The sequence below is a fragment of the Neofelis nebulosa genome, chromosome 4 (genome assembly GCF_028018385.1).
Source record: "Neofelis nebulosa isolate mNeoNeb1 chromosome 4, mNeoNeb1.pri, whole genome shotgun sequence".
NCBI classification, from domain to species: Eukaryota; Metazoa; Chordata; class Mammalia; order Carnivora; family Felidae; genus Neofelis; species Neofelis nebulosa.
In genome coordinates, this window is record NC_080785.1 from 90,819,699 (window position 1) to 90,842,653 (window position 22,955).

Genomic DNA, 22,955 nt, shown 5'->3' on the forward strand with positions numbered 1-22,955 from the left:
GAGGGGATTCCATGCTCTGGGCCAGCTTTGGGAGTCACAGGAAGTGCGGACCCAACACCGCTGTCTTTGGAATCAGAGAGATCTGGGCTCAAATCCCAGCTCTGTCACTCATTAGCTCTGTGACTAGGCAGATAAAATGACCCCCTGAGCCCCAGTGTCCTTACCTCTAAACGGGGGGGACAGCAATGTCCACGTTATAGGATTATAAGTGGGCAGGTGCTCCCACAGTACACCGAAGTGCCCTATCTGAGCAACATCACATGTCATTACTGGTTTACCGGCCTGGGCGTCTGTCATTGGACGTACCTCGAGGGCAGGTGTCTTATTCACTCTTATCCCTGGCAGTTGGCCCTGGGTCTCGCCCTAACTGTGTTCAGTGTTGAAACGAGTGCTGTGAGGATTGGTGGTAACACACAGGAGGCAGTTACCACAGAGCCAACTCGCTTATTAGAAGTTCCCCCCAACACATGAAAATGTAGATTTTTTTACAAATGCAAGTAGTGGTTTTACTAAGTGGGTAGTTCTCTGCCTTCTCCCGGCCCCTGAATTAAAACCATTCCATTTACAAGAATCCTACAGGAGCGCACTGTTCAAAAAACAGAGGCTGAGCAAGGAGAGGCCACGGCTGCTCGGTTTCTATCTGTCCCGGCTTCCAATTTCCACAGTGCAGGCCACAGCCTCCCACAACAGAAGGTGCAAAGTCTCCACTCCCTGCTAAGCTCTCAGCGTCACTCAGAACCACTCACCCCACAGGCTGTCGGGGTCCCGCAGCAGCCACTAATAACGGAACCGTTTCTGTTCTCCTTGGAGTGACAGTTGGCAGTGCAAACAGGAAGTTGTCTTGAAACAGGGTGTGGCTGTGCCCTGTCAATATGTGAGTACAGAGACACATTTTCCCCCCCTCTCTCCCCAGCCCCCTTCTGTTTCCCTCTGCCCCCTTCTTTGGGAGCAAAAGGTCTGAATTATTTCGGTGAACACAAAGCCTTTCACACGATTTAAGATCGACCATCACCCCCGTACAAACAAAAATCTAGGGGAGAGAGGAGTCTAAAATATAGGAAGGGTCTGTTTTCCTACCGTCAGTCACTCACTCGGGGCACTGAGTTGGAACTGTGGGCGTGAGCGTGTGTGAGCTTCCCCCTCGATTTCTCCATGGGCACACAGGAAACAAAACCAGAGCTGGAAACCAGGCCAGGTACCCTGCCAATCATCTGAGTGAGTGAGCCAGCCAGTCTGCCTGGGCGGGGTGGGAGGTGGGGGGAGGGTGGGGGGGGGGGAGGGGGGCGGTGCTGGCCACCGACCTTCGCCCAGGGCCCACTGTGTGCATACAGAGGACTGAGGAGCATCCGCAAGTAGGAAACAAGGAAAATCACAGGTCGCGAGTGTCAAGCAATTTTAAAAGTTTGAGTGCAAGAGACCTGAAATATTTCTCAACACAAATTACAGCCTAACAATGACAAATAATTGCTGAGTAGATATATGCAAGAAGTGTCATTGGGGCTGCACATAAATGCAGAGAATTGGGGGGGGGGTGGTGACGGGTGGATGAGGTTCCCAGTGCCAGGAGAGGTGTGTGCTACAAAATTTTCCACTGTGCTCCTACCCGGGCCCCGAGGCTTGTGTCTGCAGAAAGGCTGTCCAAAATAGACTGGTCCCCAACCCAGCCTCCTACTCCTGACCTCCTTCTCAGGCAGCTCCTCTCCCCACTGCACGCCTCAGCCCTGCCTCGGCTCCGGTGCCAGCCCACAGCCCCACAGTGCTGTCTACGCTACACCTCGGATTTGCTAAGTGGATGGTGGGTTGACAGCACGCTCCGCCTGCCAGGCTCTCTCTTCCGTGACCTGGGCCCAGCCCCACGCCATCCTGTGTGGCCAACGTGCCCTGCGCTCACACTTACACATCCTGGGGAGGCAGCCTTGCAGTTTGGATAAGGAGGCTGAGCCAGTGACACGCTGGGCAACGCGACTCGTGGGAGCTGTTTCCTGGCTCCTGGCTGAGGGCCCTGGCCAGTCAGAACGCACCACTTCCCCTTTAAGAGAGCCCGCCCAGATGCGATTAGGGAAAGGCAGAAAGAAAAGCCCGGAACAGTCAGGGCTGTATCCTGAATTTGGCAGATGAACTTGGGTCTTCCTGAACTGCACACACACAAGGTGTGGTCAGAGGCACCAGACTCCTCCGAGGCTGATTTGAGCAGAGTCCGTGTTTGGGAAGGGCCGGGGCCTTGCCGCAGCCCCCGGGCTTGATGGCCATGTGCAAGCTGCATGGGGGACCGGTTCCTGGAGCCATTGTCCCCTTGGGCCTGGTCCCGGCAGTGCGTGGGAGCTCAGGCCTTTCCACTCCTCCTTCCCCCAGGGCTGACCGGCCAGATGCACAGAGTCCACTGCAACGTGTGGCCCTCCGCTTTGGAGAGTAGAGACATCATTATAAAGGTTGAACTTCTGTGGGACAGTTTAATTACCAATCCCAGCAGGAAGTTTTCATTTATTCAAGATATTTGTAAAGTTGATTCCTTGGGGCGCCTGGGTGGCTCAGGTAGTTAAGCGGCCAACTTCAGCTCAGGTTCACGATCTTGCAGTCTGTGAGTTTGACCCCCGCGTCAAGCTCTGTGCGGACAGCTCAGAGCCTGGAGTCTGCTTCTGATTCTGTGTCTCCCTCTCTCTGCCCCTCCCCTACTTGCTCTGTCTCTCTCTGTCTCTCTCTCTCTCTCTCAAAAATAATAAACATTAAAAAAAAATTTAGAAAGTTGATTCCTTGATCTTGGCAAGGAGACTGGGGGAGAGGGATGGTTCCCAAAAATACCCCAATAGTTCACAAAAGGCAACATGGTGTATGACTACACTGAGACGAAATATCCAGAGTAGGTAAATCCATACAGACAGAAAACAGGTCAGTGAGTGCCAGGGTCTGGGGACGAAGGCAGTGGGGAGTGACTGTTTAATGGTTATAATGTCTCTTTTGGGGTTGATGAAAATGTTTTGGAACTAGGTGGAGGTGATGATGACCCAGCACCAGGAATGGACTCAGTGCCACTGAACTGTATGCTTGAAAATAATTAATTTTGTGGGGCGCCTGGCTGCCTCAGTCAGTTACAGGTCTGACTCTCGATTTCCACTCAGGTGATGATCTTACAGTTTGTGAGATAGAGCCCCATGTTGGGCTCTGCACTGAGCATGTAGCCTGCTTGGGATTTTGTCTCTCTCTCTCCTTCTGTCCCTCCCCAGTTCATGCTCTCTGTCTTTCTCAAAATAAGTAAAACATTTAAAATGATCAATTTTGTTATGTGAATTTCACCTCAATCAAAAACACCCAGTGGCAAAGTGCATTTGGGCAACTTTATCTTCTACTGAGATCTCTCCCGTGTTTCATCCAACATTTCTTTGCAAAACCTGGCTATTACCTGATAAACCTTAAGTCAGTCCTGGCTAAGGAATATATGCCTTCTCCTAAGGAAAAATAAAAACAAGCTTTTAAGAGACAAAAGCTTTACAAGGGTCAGAGGTATGGCTCCTATGGAGAACTTCAGACCATGGGGACATTGAATCATCTAGAGACATGTCACACAACCTGGGCAGGGCCTACCTGCCTTTGTAAGATGGTCCCATGATGGGACCATCCCTCTGGAACCGTAAGAGCAAAAGAAAGAGGGAGAGGGAGGCTCCCGGGGAGAATAATTCAAGAGAACATGACTTTGGGCTTCTGGGTTCTTGGCTTCCTTTCCCCTCCTGTAGAGAGTTTCTTCCCAGAATGAAGGAGAATTAATCCATTTCTGACTGGGAGGGGGCTGTGCCGGATAGCAAAGTAGCACTGGTTTCCACAGTTGCATGTCTTTGGAATGGGGCCCCTGGGAATGAGGTGGCATAACCCGACCACCTGCTGGACCCAGCTTTGCTGGACGGGGCATTAAGCCCCCTTTTCCCCATCACTTCCAGCTTTGCCTGGGGATAGTCTGCTCCCAGGGGTAAGGCTGTGAGCCTTCTCCTCCAGACCCGAGCGAGGCCAGTGGGTCAAGGGCTCATGGGTACACTGACCCCGCTCAGGGGACTGTCAGGAGGAGGCCAGCTGGATGTTGCAATGTTGCACAGATGAAAGGGCAGGCTCTATGGCTTGCGAGCCAAAGTCATTCCAGAGACAAATGTCAACAGCTTTCCTAGTCTCTGCTGAGCTCCAGGATGACCTGGAGGACAGAGATGTGAACAGCTTCTACCGGCCAACTCTCTCAGAGCCCTTCGATCCTTCCGGAGCACCTTCCCTTGCCTCTTTCACCCTGTTCTCTCCTGTTACCTCAGGTGCCCAGTAGTAAGTTGGTGGCCTAAGTTCTCAGCAAACAGGTGGTTTAAGATAAAAAGATGCAATTTTTACTACTACTGTTCTAGCATCTGAGGAATAGGAAGTTTAGAACCATAATTCTAAATACAGAAACAGGCAGGTTAAACCCAATTAAAAAATGGACAAAGGACTTGGACAGACATTTCTTCAAAGAAGATATGCATATGGCCAACAAACACACACATGAAAAGATGCTCAACATTGTTAGTCATTAGGGAGCAAATCAAAACCACAATGAGATACAACTCCACACCCACTAGATTGGCTATATATAGAACAATAACCAAAAACAACCAAAAACGTAAAATAAAAAATGTTGGCAAGGATGTGGAGAAATTGGAACCCTTAGGCATTGTCAGTAGGAATGTAAAATGGTACAGCTTCTATGGGAAACAGCATGGTAGTGCCTTAAAAAATTAAACATAGAATTACCACACAATCCAACAATTCTATTCCTGAGGTACATACCCAAAAGAACTGAAAACACGTACTCAAATCCTTGTATACAAATGCTCATAGCATCACTATAAACAGTCTGCTTCAGGATAACTCAAGAGTTCCCTTAAAAACCCTTCTTGGGGAGTGCCTGGGTGGCTTAGTTGGTTGGGCGACCGACTGTTGATTTTGGCTCAGGTCATGATCTCACAGTTCATGAAATCAACATGGGGCCTGCTTTGGATTCTCTCTCTCCCTTTCTCTCTCTCAAAAATAAATAAACACTTAAAAAAAAACAAAAACCTTTCTTGGAATCACTTAAAGGAGGTAATTTTTAAGTTAAGGAGTCAGCTCACAGGCACTCTAAGATAGTAGTTCTCAAACAAGGCCAACTCAGGTGTATGAAGAAGTGTGATTGTTTTAAACAATGTCACACACACACACACACACACCAGGTACTAAGGCACAGCCCCCTCCGCCAGCCCCTCGTCTCTCATACAGCTGTTGTTTCCATCAAGGGGATCACCATTCCTGTGATGGAATCATCATTGCCATGAAAGGCACCCAGCTCTTAGAGCTTGAGGTTGGGACAGAGTAACAGATTCCCAACAGGCCAGAAGAAGCCCCACACTTCCCTGATCCCTGCCAGACCCTTTCTGGGGTTGTTATGGCGTCCTCAGCACTCTGATCATGGGGCCACCCAGGCTTGCTTCTCCCCTGCAGACCCCACTGCCAATGGGACCTTCCAGGCGTGCACCAGGTGAGACAGCATGGTGGTTCCATGGCTGTTGGAGTGTCTCCCCTACTTAAGCTGCTTTGCAATGCCACACATGAATCCCATTTCTGCTCTGTGGGGGTCACCTTGAACTGGTCTTATTTCCCTTCCAGGGGACATCTTGCCAAATATTTGCTCCTTGAAATCTTTCTCCAGGCAAAACACCCAGAGGTCTTTTTAAACCCTTCCTCACAAAACATCATTTTCACTATTCTGTTCTCTGGGTCCTCTTTGGCTCTACCGTCTGTCCTTCATAGACTGTGGAACTCAGATGAAAGAATGTTACAGATGGGGTCCAAGCAGCTCCTAGCTGTCTTTCCTGGACATTATCCTCCTATTAATGTAGCTAGAGATCCAACCTACATTTTTTTAGCTGTTTATTTATTTTGAAAGAGAGAGGGTGCAAATGCATGCACGTGCGAGTAGGGGAGGGGCAGAGAGAGAGGGAGAGAGAGAATCCCAAGCAGGCTCTGCACTGTCAGCGCAGAGCCCAGTGCGGAGCTTAATCTCATGAACTGTGAGATCACGACCTGAGCAGAAATCAGGAGTCGAATGCTTAAAAGACTGAGCCACTCAGATGCCCCACCCCCAGCCTAGATTTTTTATTTTTGACAATTGAACCACCCCTAAGTCTTATTTTACACATTTTTCTGCCAAGCCACGTACCCACAGGTGTCCTTTAAAAGTGTCATCCAGGGGCGCCTAGGTGGCTCAGTCAGTTAAGCATCTAACTTCAGCTCAGGTCATGATCTCACAGCCCATGAGTTCGAGCCCCACATCAGGCTCTGTGCTGACAGCTCAGAGCCTGGAGCCTGCTTCAGATTCTGTGTCTCCCCCTCTCTCTGCCCCTCCCCTGCTCATACTCTGTCTCTCTCTGTCTCAAAAAAATAAATAAATAAAAACATTAAAAAAAAAGTGTCATCTGGTTGGATGTAGTCTACTGCTCTACCCGCTCATGTATCCATTCACCCTCCCAAATCTGGCCCCTGAAAACTTGATAGACCTGCCACCAACACCATTCCTCTTCCAAACCCTTGCTTATAATGTGGAAAAAGACACAGCCAAGCAGTGTGCAACATCCCCCTCCGTGGCAGTGACCTGTGAACAGCACTCTTGACCATTCAGGGCAGGTGTGTCACATAGCCCACACTTCCTCCTCTTCCCTAGTAAGGATCTCAGTGACAACTGACAAGTGGGGCTACCAACAGCCCTCCTCTTACCAGTGGTGGTAATGATTAAGCGTAAGGGTCTTAGAGCGAGGCATTGCACATATGAGCAATCGAATGTGGCTTTGATAACTGACAAGAAATACAATAAAAAAACACACAAACCAGGTTTTCTGATTTGCAAACTACCTCCTTACTGGCAACCAAATACAGACATTAGGCAGCTGAAATCAATACAAGGAGCACTGGTGTCCAGGAGCTGGAGTCTCAACCCGGGCTCTCCTTCCAGAATTTCCATGCTCTGGGGTTAACAATACCTGCCTCTCCAAGGCTATAAGGAGGAGCCAATGAGATCAGGCATGTAAAAGAGGTCTAAAAGTTGAGTCAGGCCATGCATACAAAAAAAGAGCAGTTTTATGATTATTACCGTTACAAATAACCCAGATCCCACCTCCTCTGGCACTCATGCTGCCAGCACAGAGCAGCTGATTCCTGACCTCCTCTCCCTACAGCAATCACCTTCTCTTTTGTCTCAGACCAAAATCCAGGCTGCCTCACAAAGGGTAATAGATCCTCCACTAGCCTGCAGGAACACACTATCTCTCCATGGTCCCCTCGTGGAGACCAGAACCTGAGTCATCTGCAGCAGGAACCCGGCAGGTGATGAAGAGCCGGGATCCCCTGTAGCTTGACCACAACTCATCCTTGGGTTTCTGTCCCCATTGGCAGTTTCTAAGAACACCAGGCTTTGGTGGCTGCCATTCTCAGGATGGGGCCCTAGAAACTCTGCTCTGGTCTTGGCTGAGAGTGGCTGCATCCTCAGGGAACAAATGTTCTTTACTAAGAAAAGATCTTGGGGGAAAATTCTTGGAAAGGGCTACCAGAGGTCAACCTGCTGGCCCCTCGCATCTCCAGGTCAAAGATATCCTATAGCAAGGGAAGACGGAGGGAAGATCAATGGCCAACCACAAGTCCCTGGGGAAAGAGCAGCCATTGAAATGGGAAATGATAACTGGCTAACTTCTCCTCTCCTAGTCCATGGAAGGCTGGTTTCCCAACTTCCACAGGGAATGAACACTGAGGGCATATTTAAATATATATACATAGTTGTTGGCAAGACCCAGAGAAGATCATGCAAACGAATCTATTCACATATCAGGGAGTTTGCCCGGAATGGCACCAGGAGGAAGAGGCTCAGAAGGGAAGGCAACACTTTCTGTCAGATGACTTCTGGGGCCCCCTGGTCTGAGAGCTACCTTTGCTCAACCCACCCTTCCAACAGCCTTCCTCGAGACGGGTGGGCTGCTGAAGTCATCTAAAGATCATAATAGAACACACTGAAAGCTAACTCAGACTTTTCACAGCCACTGGTGACTTCATCTTGTGACTAGGAACATGTTTTGTCTTTTTCTCATTGCGTTCCCTTTGACTGTGCACCCACACAGAGAGATGGTGCCTGATTCTACACACTCACATGTGCAGGAACAAGTCACAGATGAACCTCTACATCATGGCGGTTACTGCAGTGTTCTGATGCTGCTAATGAGTGGGGCTGAGGTGGGACCAGGCTTAGTTGGCTGGTGTTATGGCCTGAATTATGTTGCCCCCAAATTCATACGTTGAAGTCCCAATTGCCAATACCTCAGAACGTAACTGTATTGGCAGATAAGGCCTTTAAAGAGGTGATTAAGTTCAAATGAGGCCAGCGAGGGTGGGCCTTGATCCAATATGACTGGAGTCCTTTCATAAGAAGAGAAAGAGACACTAGGTGTGTGCATGGAAGGGGTGAGGGTGAGGGTGGGGGAACAACCTGATGAAGGGACAGCAAGAAGATGGCCGTCTAGAAGCCAAGGAGGGAGGCCTCCGGAGAAACCAACGTGGCTGGCACCTTGATCTCGGGACTTCTAACCTCCACAGCTGTGAAGAATTAAATTTCTGTTGTTCAAGCTGCCCAGGCTGTGGTATTTTGTTATAATAGCCCTAGCAAATTAATACAGTTGATTTACCTAAAAGCCCTTCCTGTTCACCAGATTGGAGAGAAAAAGTATAGTATGGAGGACAGGGGACAAGGGACTCCTACCCTCTGACATGGCGTAGATCAAATATATCTCCCTCCTTAGTCTGGGATGTGCCACTTCGATGGCAAACTGTAACAAGGTCAAAGTGGGGGCAATCTACTGGTCCTTGACAACTGGCAAATCCTGCCTGCCTTGGTGGACTGAGGCTGAGTTGGTCAGCAGGTGCACAAGGGGCTGGTTGGAAACAGGGTGACGAAGCCACAGCCAAGGAGTAACCAACTCCTTCCATTGGCTTATTTTCTTGTTCGGCCTCTTACTTTTGGGGGTTCTGCCTAATCTATATGTTATTGCTGCTGTTCCAGAAAAGTTTAAGACCTTGGGGATGAGTGGGCCAATAGCAGAGTGAGGTAGCCACCAGAGTGTGGAGGGCCACCAAACCCTCACAGGTTTGACAAACCAACTCAGACCATCTGGCCCAAATTTGCCTCTGGCCAGGGACCCACCCAATCTCCAAGTTCTGCCCCGGATGCCTTGGCCTTCCGGCAGACTGCAGGACCCTGACAGATCCTGGGTTTCCCACTGAGTGTGGGGCCCAGCAGAACCACTCCCTGGGGGCCAGGAGAGAAGATGGACCCACAAATGCTAATGCTGCCAAGAGGCCCAGACACAGATCAATTATCAATCCAACCACAGCTCTCTCTAGACCGGCAGAGGCAACCAAAGCGTGGAAGGAGGGTATTTGAAAGCTGTTGTCGGGCAGCTGGGAGGGCCTGGGAGGGGCAACAAAGTCTAGGAGTCTGGCAAATAGCAGTGCCTTCATTTTCTCTAGGATCCTGAAGTGGGCGGGTCTGGCTAATTCAAATGCAAAAGCCCCAGGGCAGGATGACTGGGAAACCTTTCTGTCATCACTGCCATCCTGCTTCAACACTGTCGTAAAGGTAGGTAGGTTCCTTCATGTCTCTAAAGTCACTCTGGCCATGAGTTTATTTACCCAGCAGGGCAGGAGCCCCTTAATCACTGCTGGCTGACATGCACACAAACCAACTCACACACCTCAAACCCGGGGCCTCCAAAAGGTGAGCCTCAAATCCTAGCTCAACCTTAATACAGGAGGAGGAAAAGGGAAGTGTCGTAGGGGCCGCATCCTTGGGGGCAGATTGGAATCACATTAGAACAAAAGGTCTCCTGCATCAGCAGTGCAGTTCGCGGATTTGGATGGGGCAGCGAGGAGGCCAAAGTCTGATGGTAAATGTCTGGGCCCGAGTGCCAACTCCTCAGCCCCGCTGTACGAGTCTTTTTCTGCTGGGACCAAAGGGCTTAACTTGTTCTTCACCAGAGTGGCAGGGCTACCGTGAGGAAGCAGAGGGCACACTCCACACTCAAGGACCAAAAGCAAGACAGCCTCATCGCCATTCTCTGCAAGGTTAGTGGAGGCCAAAAACCAAACCAAATCAAACCAAAAACAACGCCAAAAAAGAACCCACTCTCCCATCGACGAGAGAAACATGGAAGAGAGAGAAGAAAATCGGCTCTTGGTAGCACTTAGCAGTTACAACTATGTCACTTTCACTACCTCGGAAATTTCCGGCTCAACCATCCATTTTCATTTGCGGGTGTGATTCGGTGATGGTGGGGGTGAGAGGAGATGTGGACCTGTCTGTGAGGGGCCCAAGGACCCCAGTCAGGGCGGACTCCCCAATTAGAAGGCCTTTCACGCGGCCCAAACGATGTTTCCCGTTTTCTCCCTCCTTCCCGATTTGTTTGGTTTAAAATATTTAACCCGAGGCGCAATGAAGTGTCTCAATTACGGCGTTCTCCTGGACCATTAGACTGGGGACTCCACACTCATTATGCTGATGAACGTGCTACTTACCCATGCAAATTCCGGCGGCAGCCGGCGCAGAGATGGGAGGGCTCAAGGTACGCTATCAAGGGGTGATTTAATCACACAGCCATTCAGTGGGCAAAGCAAGGCAATTTTTAGCCAACTGTTCTAGTAAATATTATAGGAAACCCTTTCACACAGTGTTCATCCTGGCGTAGTGGTTTCGAACGTGCCCAGATTTCCTTCCATTCATACACACCCCCCGCCAAAGGTGCTACCAGAAGGTGCTACCCCCAGGCTAGAAGATCAAACCGATAATGCATTAGCCACTAAGCCATCCTGCAGTCGATGACTTTTTTTTTTTTAAATGTTATAAACACCTGAGTATCACTGTCATTTAGATGAGGACAAACTTGAATAGCCACTAACTTTCCAGCGGCTGTCCTTCCTCTGCCCCTCCCCCAGGCTCTCGGTGGGTCCCGCCAACCGGCTTCTGGGCAGGCTGCTGCGGTGGCCAGCGGACACAGTGCCCGAGGGTGGGACGAAACAACCCCCGCAAACCCACTTCGGACGTTTGAAACAATACCCAATCACTGCATCCACCCTCCCAGAGCGCCCCAGAGGAAATGGCATCATGACTTTCATTTTGCTCCATTTCTGACCGACTAAAAGGAAAACAACACGTCCTAAGACAATCATCAGGGTATCTGATGTCAGTGGCTTGGAGTGTAGGCTCCGGAATGTTATCAAGTGACCTCGAGGAGAAATTAATTTTCAAGAGCTAAAATAACCCTCTGCTGAACATGCCCGGCCGCCTTCCCTCCTCACTGCAGAAACGGATTTCACTTTCCACAGTTAGAACAGAAAACTCTCATGCATCCCCGTTTCTTCAAAAAAGTCTATAAATAACCCAGGATCAGCAAAATTATGCAAAACATCCTGCTAGCAGAAGAAATGTAAACTAAAACCACTTACAGAGAGACTCAGGCTGCCAACTTAATCTGATTCTACGTCGACTGTAAACATGTTGTACTTTTGGAACCTGAAGAGATCCAGATTAGCACGGATGCCATCACAAAAAAGAGGAAAAAAAAAAAAGGAAAAAAAGAAAACAACAAAAAACAAACCCAACAGCGAAACAACAAAAGCCCAGCCCCAAAACGCAGCAACGTGATTCGGTGTTCTGCACAGTCCAGGACCGGGCTGACCAGCCGCAGCAGTACCAGCGGCCCGAGCTTGCACACGCCAACTGTTTTGACTACAGGCACTTGTTAAACACAGAGTTTCAGGTCCTACCAGTTGGACACCAGAAGTTCATAGAACTGACCCGGTGCCAAGAACAACAAGCACAGAAAGCGAAACGGCTGCCTCGTGCGCCGTGTTTTTGTTAACTGTTTATGCAGGCTCCAAAGCTATGGGGTAACAATTAAGAATCAAGCAGAACTTCAATAACAAAAGCAAAAGATTACCACCTTGAAGGAAATGTAGATGTTGGCAGATAAAGGACAGACGTCAACCTAGTTTATTGGTGGGGTGGGTGGGGGTTTTCAGAGAGAATTGGTGGGGAGGGGGAGGGGCAGGTGTCACATGACAAACTGCAGTTATTAGGCAGAAGGAACTGGGTGCTTCCTTGAAGCATCTTTTACTTAGAGATTGACTTGAGAGACTTTGCAAATGCTGAGGCCTTGGTGCACATCTGGGGGTGACGGCAGGAGCATCGGAATTTGAAAGTTGGCAAATGCCACAGGAGAAAAAAAAAAAGAGGCGTGCTGAATGGAGATTTCAGGACACAGGAAAGGGACTCCCAAGTTCCCTGCTCTGTGCCTTGAGATCACTGAGCCACACAGGAAGCAAACAGAGGGGGCAGTGTCCCTGGGCTGTTTCTTGACCTGGTCCTGAGAAAGGTTTCCCTGTCCCCTTGGAGTCTAGGGTTGATTGGGTCAATCTTTCTCCTTCATCGGGGCTGCAGCCTGTGTTCTTTTGGTGACAGTGAATAAACTATTTTCATCTGGCAAAATAAAAAGGAATGCTTGAATCGCTTATTTAACAAGGTTTTCCATTTCTTTCCCAGAATGCATTATGCATGGTTTCATTTTAGGACCAAGACAATTAACCAGATAAAATTTTAGAGTTATGCGAGGATTCGAGAGAACTGAATTCGAAGAGAACTGGGGCGTACATGTAAGAGTGAGAAATTTTTACATTACTTTGACTTCAAGTTAAGAAGAAATTCATTTAAGTAGTCTCTGCACCCCACTTGGGGCTCGAACTCACAATCCCAAGATCAAGAGTCACATGTTCTTCTGACTGAGCCAGCCAAACGCCCCAGAGTGAAAAATTTTAAATTGCTGAGTGGGCTCAAGCCCTCCTCCCATTATCTATCTATCATCTATCTATCTATCTATCTATCCATCCATCCATCTATCTATGTTATCTATCTACCTCTCTGTCAAAGGAGATTTCAAAACGCAGCAAGCAAGCCTAACTAAGCAAGTCTCTTTTTAAAATGGGGTCAGGAGGCCATAAGGGAGGAGGAATTTGTGCACGTCCTTCTCGCAGGAACCGTGAACTTTTTAAAAACCTTTCAGCCAGCTGCAAGCCCTCAGCTGGGACTTAACTTCCCCCTCATCATGGCACCAGAATCATCCTCACTCTTCACTTCCAAAAGAGCCCTTGCTACAAACAAGTTTCCATCCCTTATTTGCATATGAACCCAACCAATCCCAGTTAATCTAGTTTCAATCCCTGTTTTGCATAGAGGATCTGAATGAGAACTCTACTCGCAGCCTTGAGTATACAGCCCTGCCCTCTCTTTGTCGTCCTCAGATCATGGTCCAGATTCTACTTGAATCTGTCTCTTCAATTGCAATTCTAATTGCCCAAATAAATGCCTGTTTGCTTAAATTTTCAGGGAATTCTTTCTTGGTCCACTCTATCTATCTATCTATCTATCATCCCTGTCTATCACCTGTCTTTGATTTGAAGAATAAAATGTTGCCACTTCCTCACTCCAGGAGTTTAGAGAAAAGCAGTAAGTAGTAACAGGTTGTTTATAAAAGCTACTGTAACCTTGGGCCATACTCATGTTTATTCTGGAGAGTAAATGTTGTGTCTCCGGTTCTGGGGGTCACCAGTATAATGGTGGTGGACGTGAACGCACATGGTAGCTCCCACTTTCCTCCCAAAGGAAACCACATTTTTTTACAAGCTATATATAGACAGGGTTTCTCTGGGATCTGAAATGGAGCCCCCCTGGAGTGAGACAGGGCAGTTGCCAGACAGATCAAAAGGGAAGAGCAAAGGTAATTTAAAGCTTACCAGACAAAAGAAGGAGCTGGGGAGGAAGAAGGCTGGGGTGGGGGAGGGGGGAGCGGGAACGGCTGACCCATTCAGGTCGGGCAAAGTGAGTCTCAAACCAGCCCTGGCCTCTGGGTTGGCAACTGACCCCACAAAGTGACACCAGAATTTTTGTGAGCTGTGTCCTTCACATAGAACTCCATGGTTTACATGCACGTTATATGATTTGATCCTCAGAAACACCCTGAATGGGCAGGGCCCATTCAACCAAGGAGGAAAACTGAGGCTCAGAGAGTGCTGGTGTGGTGTTTTATATTCACAAAGCGTTTTCAAAGTGGCAGGCTTTATTATTTCCATTTTCAGACAAGTGCACTGAGATTCTGGAGAGACTACAAACCACGTCCAAGGCCACACTGCAAATTATAAGCAACACTGGGTCTCCTAATTCCCAACCTGGCCTTTCTTCCTTGCCTCTATCATGTCTCCAGAACACATAATGATCAAACTAAAAAGGCCACAAAAGTGGTTGTATTATAAAAGCACATCATCTCACTAGATTTTCCCAGAAATCCCTGTCTTCGTGGTTTTTCTGTAGCAGGCTCAGATTGCAACTCTCAAACACAGGAGGGTTTCCCTCCACACCTGGGAGCTTCAGACATCTGTACTCCAGAGCTACTATCCCAATAGGAAGCAACGACCTCCACCCTGTCCTTCTTTGATTTGATTAGTTTACCGGCATGGTAACCCTTGGCTCTTCATCTAATCCCAGTCCAAGGAGGAGACCAAGTGGAATGTCCCAGCAGGTCTGCCACCCCGGGAGTCATGTCATGTACATTTGTAAGGTGTGCTGTCTGTGCTGTGTTGCATTGTAGGAGGGATTTGGCTTAGCACACTATTTGGTGGATATCTTCTTCAACAGTTGTGTTTCCGAGTCATGCTTCTGTTGAGTTCTCTGGTAGCAGAGGCCACTGAAAACACTGGACCAACGAAGGGTCCCGCTGTCCTGTTCCTTGCGTGTGGCAAGTGGACACTCATGGCTTGACAGAAAATGATATTACTATTGTGTGGTACATTGTGAACTAGTTCATTGCAGGTTTGGGGCACTTCCTCCGAGGGGACGTGGTAGTGAGTTCCTGCAGATGGCCACAGGGCTTGTAAGGGTGAATGGGAACATTGGTCGGGATCCCTGGTCTCAGGGCCATGACCAGAGATGCCGAATGGGGAGGGCAGGAGGGGTGACAGTCAGGAAGTGAAGATTACAAAGTTCTCGAGTGTTCAGTCACTGCCTTATGAATCTCTCTCCCCCTCCTTCCTCCCTGAAAACACAACACTACAAAACACAGAACCAAAGGCCAGGGAAGCTGGGTGTCGAGGTGGACTTTACGTTCAAAATGTCTAAAGCAGCCTAGAGATGGTGAGGACCAACCAAATCCACAAGCTCTTGGTGACTGGAGAGGCTCTTGGTTGGGGGGATGCCAGGTGGCCCCTCTGACTGGTTTAGTTGAAGTTGTTTTGGTGACTACATGACATTTGCATCCATGCTGCTTAAAAAGAATACGGGGACTGGGTAAATGTGAACAGTCTCAGCAAGAAAACTCGACTGCTTACAAGATACAAGATGCGTAGAATATTTCCACATAACTTGTGACTCCTTGGAGCATAGAGTCCGTTTTTTCGTAAGCCAAAAAGTAGAACACGTGGTTTGACAGGCACTGGTATACTTAGGGAAGACAGATTTAAAATCAGAACTTGTGAAAATCCATGAGGCATGACCACCGAATCTGTGATATCGAATTAGCAAAAGTATCAAATTAATCAAAATTAAATTATCCAATTAGTAGAAGAGAGGGATATGGGATATTAACAGAAACTTGTAGTTAGTATTGGTGTGCTTAACAGAGGTAGTTCTACCCTAGACCAGCCAAGTAGTACTGTGTTGATGGGTACAGTGGTTTTGGGAAGGCAGGTGAGGACAGTACATCCAGGAGGAAGACGGCATGGACAGAGACAAAGTTAGGACCCTGGGCCCACACTCTGGGCATCTGGACTCCCCCTAGCGAAGGGAGCTGCATCTGAGTACATACACAGAGGAGGAAGCTGGTCCGGGACCAGTAAGGTCTTCAAAACATGGCCCGGATATATGGAAAGCTGGTCAGGAAAAGGATAGAGCCAAAAAAAGACAGAGGCCTGAGGTGACAGGAGACAGAAAGCAAGATAAGCATGCCAGCAGCTGGGTTCTTGCCCCTGACATTGCCCTGCACACTTTCAGGTCAGGACCTGCGACCCAGCTCAGGGCTCTTCACTTTTGCCTGGATTTACAGGGACTGTGCCAGCCTTCCTGATTGGATCTGGGACTGGCTTTTGGCTTAATCCTTCTTGATGTGGATTCAGGACCAAAGCCACGGGGCTGGCTGTACACATTCGGAGGCCACATACCCTAGGGTTTTAGGAGAGTTATCAATTTCAACCAGCCTTAGCCATATTGTACACAATTTGCAAAATGGCTTTACATGTGGGTTGACTGGAACTGGACTACTGGACTGTAAGTTCCTTGAGGGACAATCCCAAGTCTCCTTTATCTTGGAGGCTGATGCCTAGCCAAGCATAGAAACCCTGCTGTGAGTTTTCACTACACGTTTTGAATGAATGAGTGAAATTCCTCTTAACGCCCATCACAAAGATATATGCATACCTTATTAGGTGTACCTGGAAGGTGAATGCCTTCACCTTAAAAAAAAAAATTTTTTTTTTTAACATTTATTTTTGAGACACAGAGAGACAGAGCATGAATGGGAGAGGGGCAGAGAGAGAGGGAGACACAGAATCAGAAGAGGATCCAGGCTCTGAGCCATCAGCCCAGAGCCTGACGCGGGGCTCGAACTCACGGACCGCGAGATCGTGACCTGAGCCGAAGTTGGACGCTTAACCGACTGAGCCATCCAGGCGCCCCTGCCTTCACCTTAAATGTATCTCAGACCTGGTGTTTTAATTAAAATTCTATTTTAATTAATTATTTTAATTTTTCAGGTTTCTCTTTTTCTTCCCCTCCAGTCAAATTTTGTTTTTATTTTATTTAAGTTTACTTATTGAGAGAGGGGGAAAGAGACAGAGAGAGAGAGAGGGAGGGAGAGAACAAGTGGAGGAGGGGTAGAGAGAGAGGGAGACAGAGAATCTCAAGCAGGCTCTATGCTGCCAGCACAGAGCCTGATGTAGGGCTCGAACTCAGGAACCGTGAGATCATGACCTGAGCCAAAATCAAGGGTCAGACACTTAACCGAATGAGCCATCCAGGCACCTCAGATTTTGTGTTTTTAAAAGTTATGTTTGTGATTCAAGTTAGGGAGAAGGTAGAAAGGCTTTCCATTTAAAATTTAAAACACTAAATCTTCAAAAAAATTGGAGGCACTTTGTAACAAATCTTTCCAAAAGATCTTCATCTCACTGTACTTTGTCCTCTTAAATGGTAGACTTTGAACATTATTTGATCCTTTTTTTTTTTTTTTTTTATAACTCAAGATCACTGTTCAGGGCATTCCGTTCTAAACTTTGCTGAAAAGTGGTGATGACTTCAGAGTCCTACATCTGTAGCCTTCAAACTTCCTGACCCTGATCCACCTGAAGTCACAAATTTTACGCTTTGCCCTAACATGAGCACCCGGATGTGACCAGAGTTTCAAAAGATAACATTTATCTTCACTAAGTAAAAGACACTCTGACACTTTCTCTTGTATTCCGCCGTTTAAAATGTTGGTCAATGGGGAGCCGGGGTGGCTCAGTCAGTTAAGCATCTTGATTTCAGCTCAGGTCATGATCTCATGGTTTGTGAGTTCAAGCCCCAGTCTGACTCTGTGCTGACAGTGCAGAACCTGCCTGGAATTCTGTCTGTCTGTCTCTCTCTGCCCTCCTCCACTCACACTCACCCGTGCTCTCTCTGTCTCTCTCAAAATAAAGAAAAAAAAATGTTGGTCTCCCTGAACTAAGTGCCTCGTCATCACGGGTAGTACCTGCAGTTTGCAGCAGGGTGATTTGCCCTTGCACAAGAGGGGCCTCGGCTTCCCCACGTTGTGCCTTTTCCCTTTTCCTGCACTCTGGTGTCACTTCTCTCTACTGGCAGGGCCTGCCTCCGTAGTCCTGCCCAGAGTGCTAATTTGCCAAACTTGGACATCAGACCATCAAGTGTGCTAGGTTCCTGTACAAGCTAAGTGTAAGCTGTTTCTCAGGGAAAGCCCAGAGGCTGCTCCCCTGGATGCCCCATGGCACTTGGTGCTCTTCAAGCGCTCCTGGACACGTTCCCAAGGAGCTTCACTCGGTGGCAGAGCTCGTGATACTGAGTTGTTACTGGCTGCGCCACATGCAAACGCCTGCATGGCACGTCTTTCTTTTTTGAAAGGAGTATTCTGATGATTAGGCCCTTTCGCAGCTGAAGGGCTATGAAAGGACAGAAGCTCCCAGCAGCAGCGCTGTTCAGTGAATGAGCAGATCCGGGCTCTGGGGTATGAGGAGGTTACTGGGCAAGTAACTGAGCCTGCTCCAGGCTCTTTGCGATGCAGCGGCCTGGCTTCCCACCTTGAGCTGCCCTGTGTCCTGTTGCTGACCGGCTCCCCCTGCCCTATGCTTCAACTAGCAGAAGTCTTTCCACCTAAATGCAAAGGCCACCAGCTAATAAATAAATGAATCATCCCCTGGTGGAATTCTGAGAAGCGTGTGTGTGTGTGTGTGTGTGTGTGTGTGTGTGCGCGCGCGCACGTGCGTGTGTTAGGAGTAGATATCTTGTATTGATTTTTTAAAAATTACACCGAAAGGGGTAGATACTGTACCCCTAACCAGACCTAAATAACAAGCAATCAGGCACTGGTGAAGTAAATTGCTGACACATCTATTCCATGGAATGCTAGGAAGCTATAAAAACGATGATGTAGATCTATATTTAGTGAAATGTGTCCACACCAATTTTAAACGAAAAAAAAAAAAGGCAGATTTCAAAGCAATGTCTATAATAGGATTCCACTTTTATTTTTTAACATATAAGATATATGCATACAGATACACATGTACAACACATAGACAAACACATACACATAGAAACATGATTATAAAGTTTTACACCAAAATATTTACTTTCTTATATTTCCTGAAATTTGGGCAGTGTTTACAATGTATTACTTTCATAATAAGAAAAAAATCAATTTTATTTTGAAGAAACAAAATTCTACATTATTAAGCAAAACAGTACTTCTGCTGGGGAGGGGCACCCCACCCTATCCCCACCTTGGTTGTGACTGTTGCCATGGGAACCTTTGTCCCGGCTAGGCATCAACAAGGTGGTATACTCATGTGGGGCCTTTCACCTTTGGCTCTCACTAGTTACGATAGCTTCTCAAACTTTCAAGAGTTCTACACATATAAAGAAGGGTACATTGAATCTTTACTGGAAATTTTTTACATTAATGCACTTTAAGGCCAAAGAAGGGCTTATGGTTTTACTTGTAAGGCTCATGTTCTCTTCTCTGATGGAATTAAGGGGAAAAGTAAATGCCCAAGCAATAAGGGGATGGCTCTTGCTTCGCTGGAAGAAACAGGCTACACACGGGTCTCTCCATTCTATAGGAAGGCAAGTGTAAGAGCAGACATGATCTATATTCCAAAGCTAATCTTCCCCCAAGCCAGAGTCAAATCAAAGCATAAACCAATGTTGGCTTTAAGGACAGGAATAACCCCTAACTCTTGTTAGTGCCGTTCTCTCCACCAAGTTTATTCACATTCATGGGATAACTGGTATCTCTCTTAAAAATGGACTACGGGGACGCATGGGTGGCTCAGTTGGTTAAGTGTCCGACTCCTGATTTCAGCTCAGGTCATGATCTCACGGTTCGTGGGTTGGAACCCCACATTGGGCTTTATACTAGTGGCATGGAGTCTGCTCCGGATTCTCTCCCCCTGCCTCTCTGTCTGCCCCTACCCTGCATGCATACTCTCTCTCTCTCAAAATAAATAAATAAACTTAAGAAAAATGACTATGGGGGCGCCTGGGTGGCGCAGTCGGTTAAGCGTCCGACTTCAGCCAGGCCACGATCTCGCGGTCCGTGAGTTCGAGCCCCGCGTCAGGCTCTGGGCTGATGGCTCGGAGCCTGGAGCCTGCTTCCGATTCTGTGTCTCCCTCTCTCTCTGCCCCTCTCCCGCCCGTTCATGCTCTGTCTCTCTCTGTCCCAAAAATAAATAAAAAACATTAAAAAAAAAAAAAAATTTAAAAAAAAAAAAGAAAAATGACTATGGATGGAGAGCAAGCAAGTGTATTACTCTCAGTTTACTAATGAGGAAAGTAAGATTTATCAGGGTGAGGCAATTTGCCCGAGGCCTGCCTACTGGGGAGTGGTAGAGACAGGAATCAAACCCTATTCTCCTGGGTATGTTCTCTTTGTTGTGTGCTACTGCATTTTCTATAAATAGAGTAACCATATACTTCATTATCCTAACTGGACACCTCTGAAAGTGAAAGGGAGTGCTAAATGGATGGGCCCAGAGCAACAGGTATACATTGTGTGACTTCCCTGAACAATCCAGGATTTATAGTCACCTTGGATATAATCCAGCCCCCCTGCCCGGCTCAGCACTGGGAATCATGCCTTTCGAATAGGAGAGAGAAATGGAGCATCGTTAACACTGTCTATAATTTGCTTTAAAGTACTTGAGAAAAAATAAATAGGAAAAAATAGTACTTGAGAATAACTGGTATTCTCTTGTGCATGAGCCAGTTAGTCTAGGTTTTACCTCTAGGGGTAATCAGCTCACACGCTACCAAGAATACAAAGTCCAGGGGCACCCGGGTGGCTCAGCCGGTTGTGCAGCCGACTCGATTTCAGCTCAGGTCATGATCTTGTGGTTTGTGGGATTGATCCCCATGTCAGGCTCTGCACTGACTGTGGAGGCTGCTTGGGATTCTCTTTCTCAGCCCCTCCCCCTCTTGCATACACTCTCTCTCAAAATAAATAAATAAACATTAAAAAAAAAAGAATACAAAGTCCAGATTGGGCAACTAGTATTAATCTGAGAGGTCACACTCCAAAAGTGACTACTTTCAGGGGAGGTGGATGAAATAGATGATGGGGAGTATACTTATCATGATGAGCACTGAGTAATGTACAGAAGTATTGAATCACTATCCTGTACACCTGAAACTAACATAACACTGCATATTAACTATACTGGAATTATGGTAAAAAACATAATAAAACAACAACAACAACAACAAACCCCAAAGGTGGTTACTGTGAGTCCTTTTGCTATCCATATTTTGATCAACATTTTGAACATAAGAAATGGGTGAATTCTGTTAGTGAAACTTGGGACTTACTATCATGGAGGCTAGAAATGGATTCTCTTTGGTGAAGTTAGAGGTATTCAAGATACGTGGCTGGCCAAAGACCTTTAGAGACCACCCCCCCCCCCCCAACCTTGAATAAACAGGGTGTTTGGATACAGCAAGGCCTGTCCCTTCACCCTTAGGGACGGCACTCGAGGCTGCCTTGTGCAGCCAGGGGAAGTAGGAGGCTTGATGACAGAATGATGCTGATTCAGGGAAACAGAGACCTGTGTTTAGAATATTCTTGCAACTGCCTTGAGTGAACCTTCTGTGTAAGGTAAGGTTGGAATACCTCAAAGGAGAGGAGGCTGGGACTTCATCAAGGTTACTGAGCAGGTTAAGTCAATTGTTTTCTTCCTACTGGTTGGTTGATACACGTTTGTTTGACAAATGCTGTATCTGTGGCAGCCTTCAGTGTGACACTAGAATTCGCTACAACCTGGTAGGGGGGTTATGGGGGAGAAGCAGTCCTCAGTGCCTCAACCTTCGACAACCTTCTACAGTGGCAACTATTGCCTACCAAAAAGAACCTATGAGTTTTGTGTGGCCAAACCAGCTCGAGGTCAGTCCACAGTGAGCATGCCTCTGGGTGAGTCTGAAATGGGTAGATTTCAGGAAGGGATCCCATAACACATATTCTTTTTCACACCGGATTATGAGCCTCATGAGAGCAGAGACCTGGTCTGTCTGGTTTCCTCTTCTAGTCCCTGAGCCTCACACAGTGCCTTGCCTGACCATGAAAAAGTGGGTGATAGACATCTGACCAATGAATAACATAAATGAATAGGAATTCTTTTATTTCTAGGATCTACTGTATTAACTAACCTGTGATTTGTCTTTATTCCACTAATGATAACTGAGGCTCATATACTATAATACATATAAACTGAGGCTCATATGCTTGCCCTGGATTAAGTCAGTATCTTAAAAAGCAACAAATAACAAGCTGGTAATAAAAACCATTGGGATGGCATGGTTTAATCCTCACAAGCACAGGATGAGATTGGTATTATCACCCCCAATGTCTAGAGGAAATCGAAGTCTAGAGAGGTTAAAACTTAAGTTAGTAAAGGCAGAACCTGAATTTAGGACTTGAACTTTGTCAGACTCTGAACCCAGGTAATGCTCTGCTATCCAGAGTTAGCAATCACTCGGTTTTGCAGGGATTGAGTTTTTTAACATTTTATTTTATTTTTATTACTTTCTCTCTACTCTCTTCATGTCCTGCTATTGAACACACACATCTTTTGGTGCTTCATCTTATTTTATCAAAAGCTTTTTTTGGGGGGAGGAAAGCTAGATGGATGTTGGAATATATGAACCAGCTTTCCACTTCTTTTGCTTTTAATTATTTTGATTGACATGTGGCATTGAGGGATGTCTAATGGCCTCTCGTGTCTTTGAGCTGCAGAAGAATCAGCCCCTAGGAATCTGTCACAGCGCTTGTCTCCAGGGCACCGGGCGCTCTGGCTTATTCTGGTACCCCCCCCCCCTCCCCTCCCCCGCCGGCATCTTCCCTCCTGCTACACTGGACTACTGAGAGTCTTTTGTTTCATGCCTCTGTGACTTGGTGCACAGTGTTCTCTCCCTGGAATCCACCCTTTCATTCTTCACCTTGGTTAACTCTTTATTTTCTTTCAAGACCCAGTTCAAATGTTACCACATCTGGGATATAGGAGATCCTGTCACCTTGCACCTCTGCCAGGTTGCACTCAAGTCCCCTTCTCGGTGCTCCCAGGACACGCCAAGCACG

The 22,955-nt window shown here is 47.4% G+C and overlaps 1 protein-coding gene across 10 annotated transcripts in view; it reads right to left on the reverse strand.

Annotated features, from left to right (window-relative positions):
• The window catches only part of ATXN7L1 (ataxin 7 like 1), a 248,477-nt gene that overhangs the window by 65,667 nt on the left and 159,855 nt on the right, over nucleotides 1-22,955 (reverse strand). The window contains exon 1 of one of the 10 annotated variants that reach the window (XM_058725370.1): nucleotides 12,018-12,036. The exons of 5 other annotated variants lie outside the window; for them this stretch is intronic. The gene's annotated coding sequence lies outside the window, so the exon portion shown is untranslated. Of the gene's footprint in view, nucleotides 1-746; nucleotides 882-1,077; nucleotides 1,217-1,897; nucleotides 2,051-11,520; nucleotides 11,735-12,017; nucleotides 12,037-22,955 lie in introns of those variants that run through there. 4 more of the 10 variants (XM_058725365.1, XM_058725366.1, XM_058725368.1 and 1 more) reach the window with 4 other exon arrangements.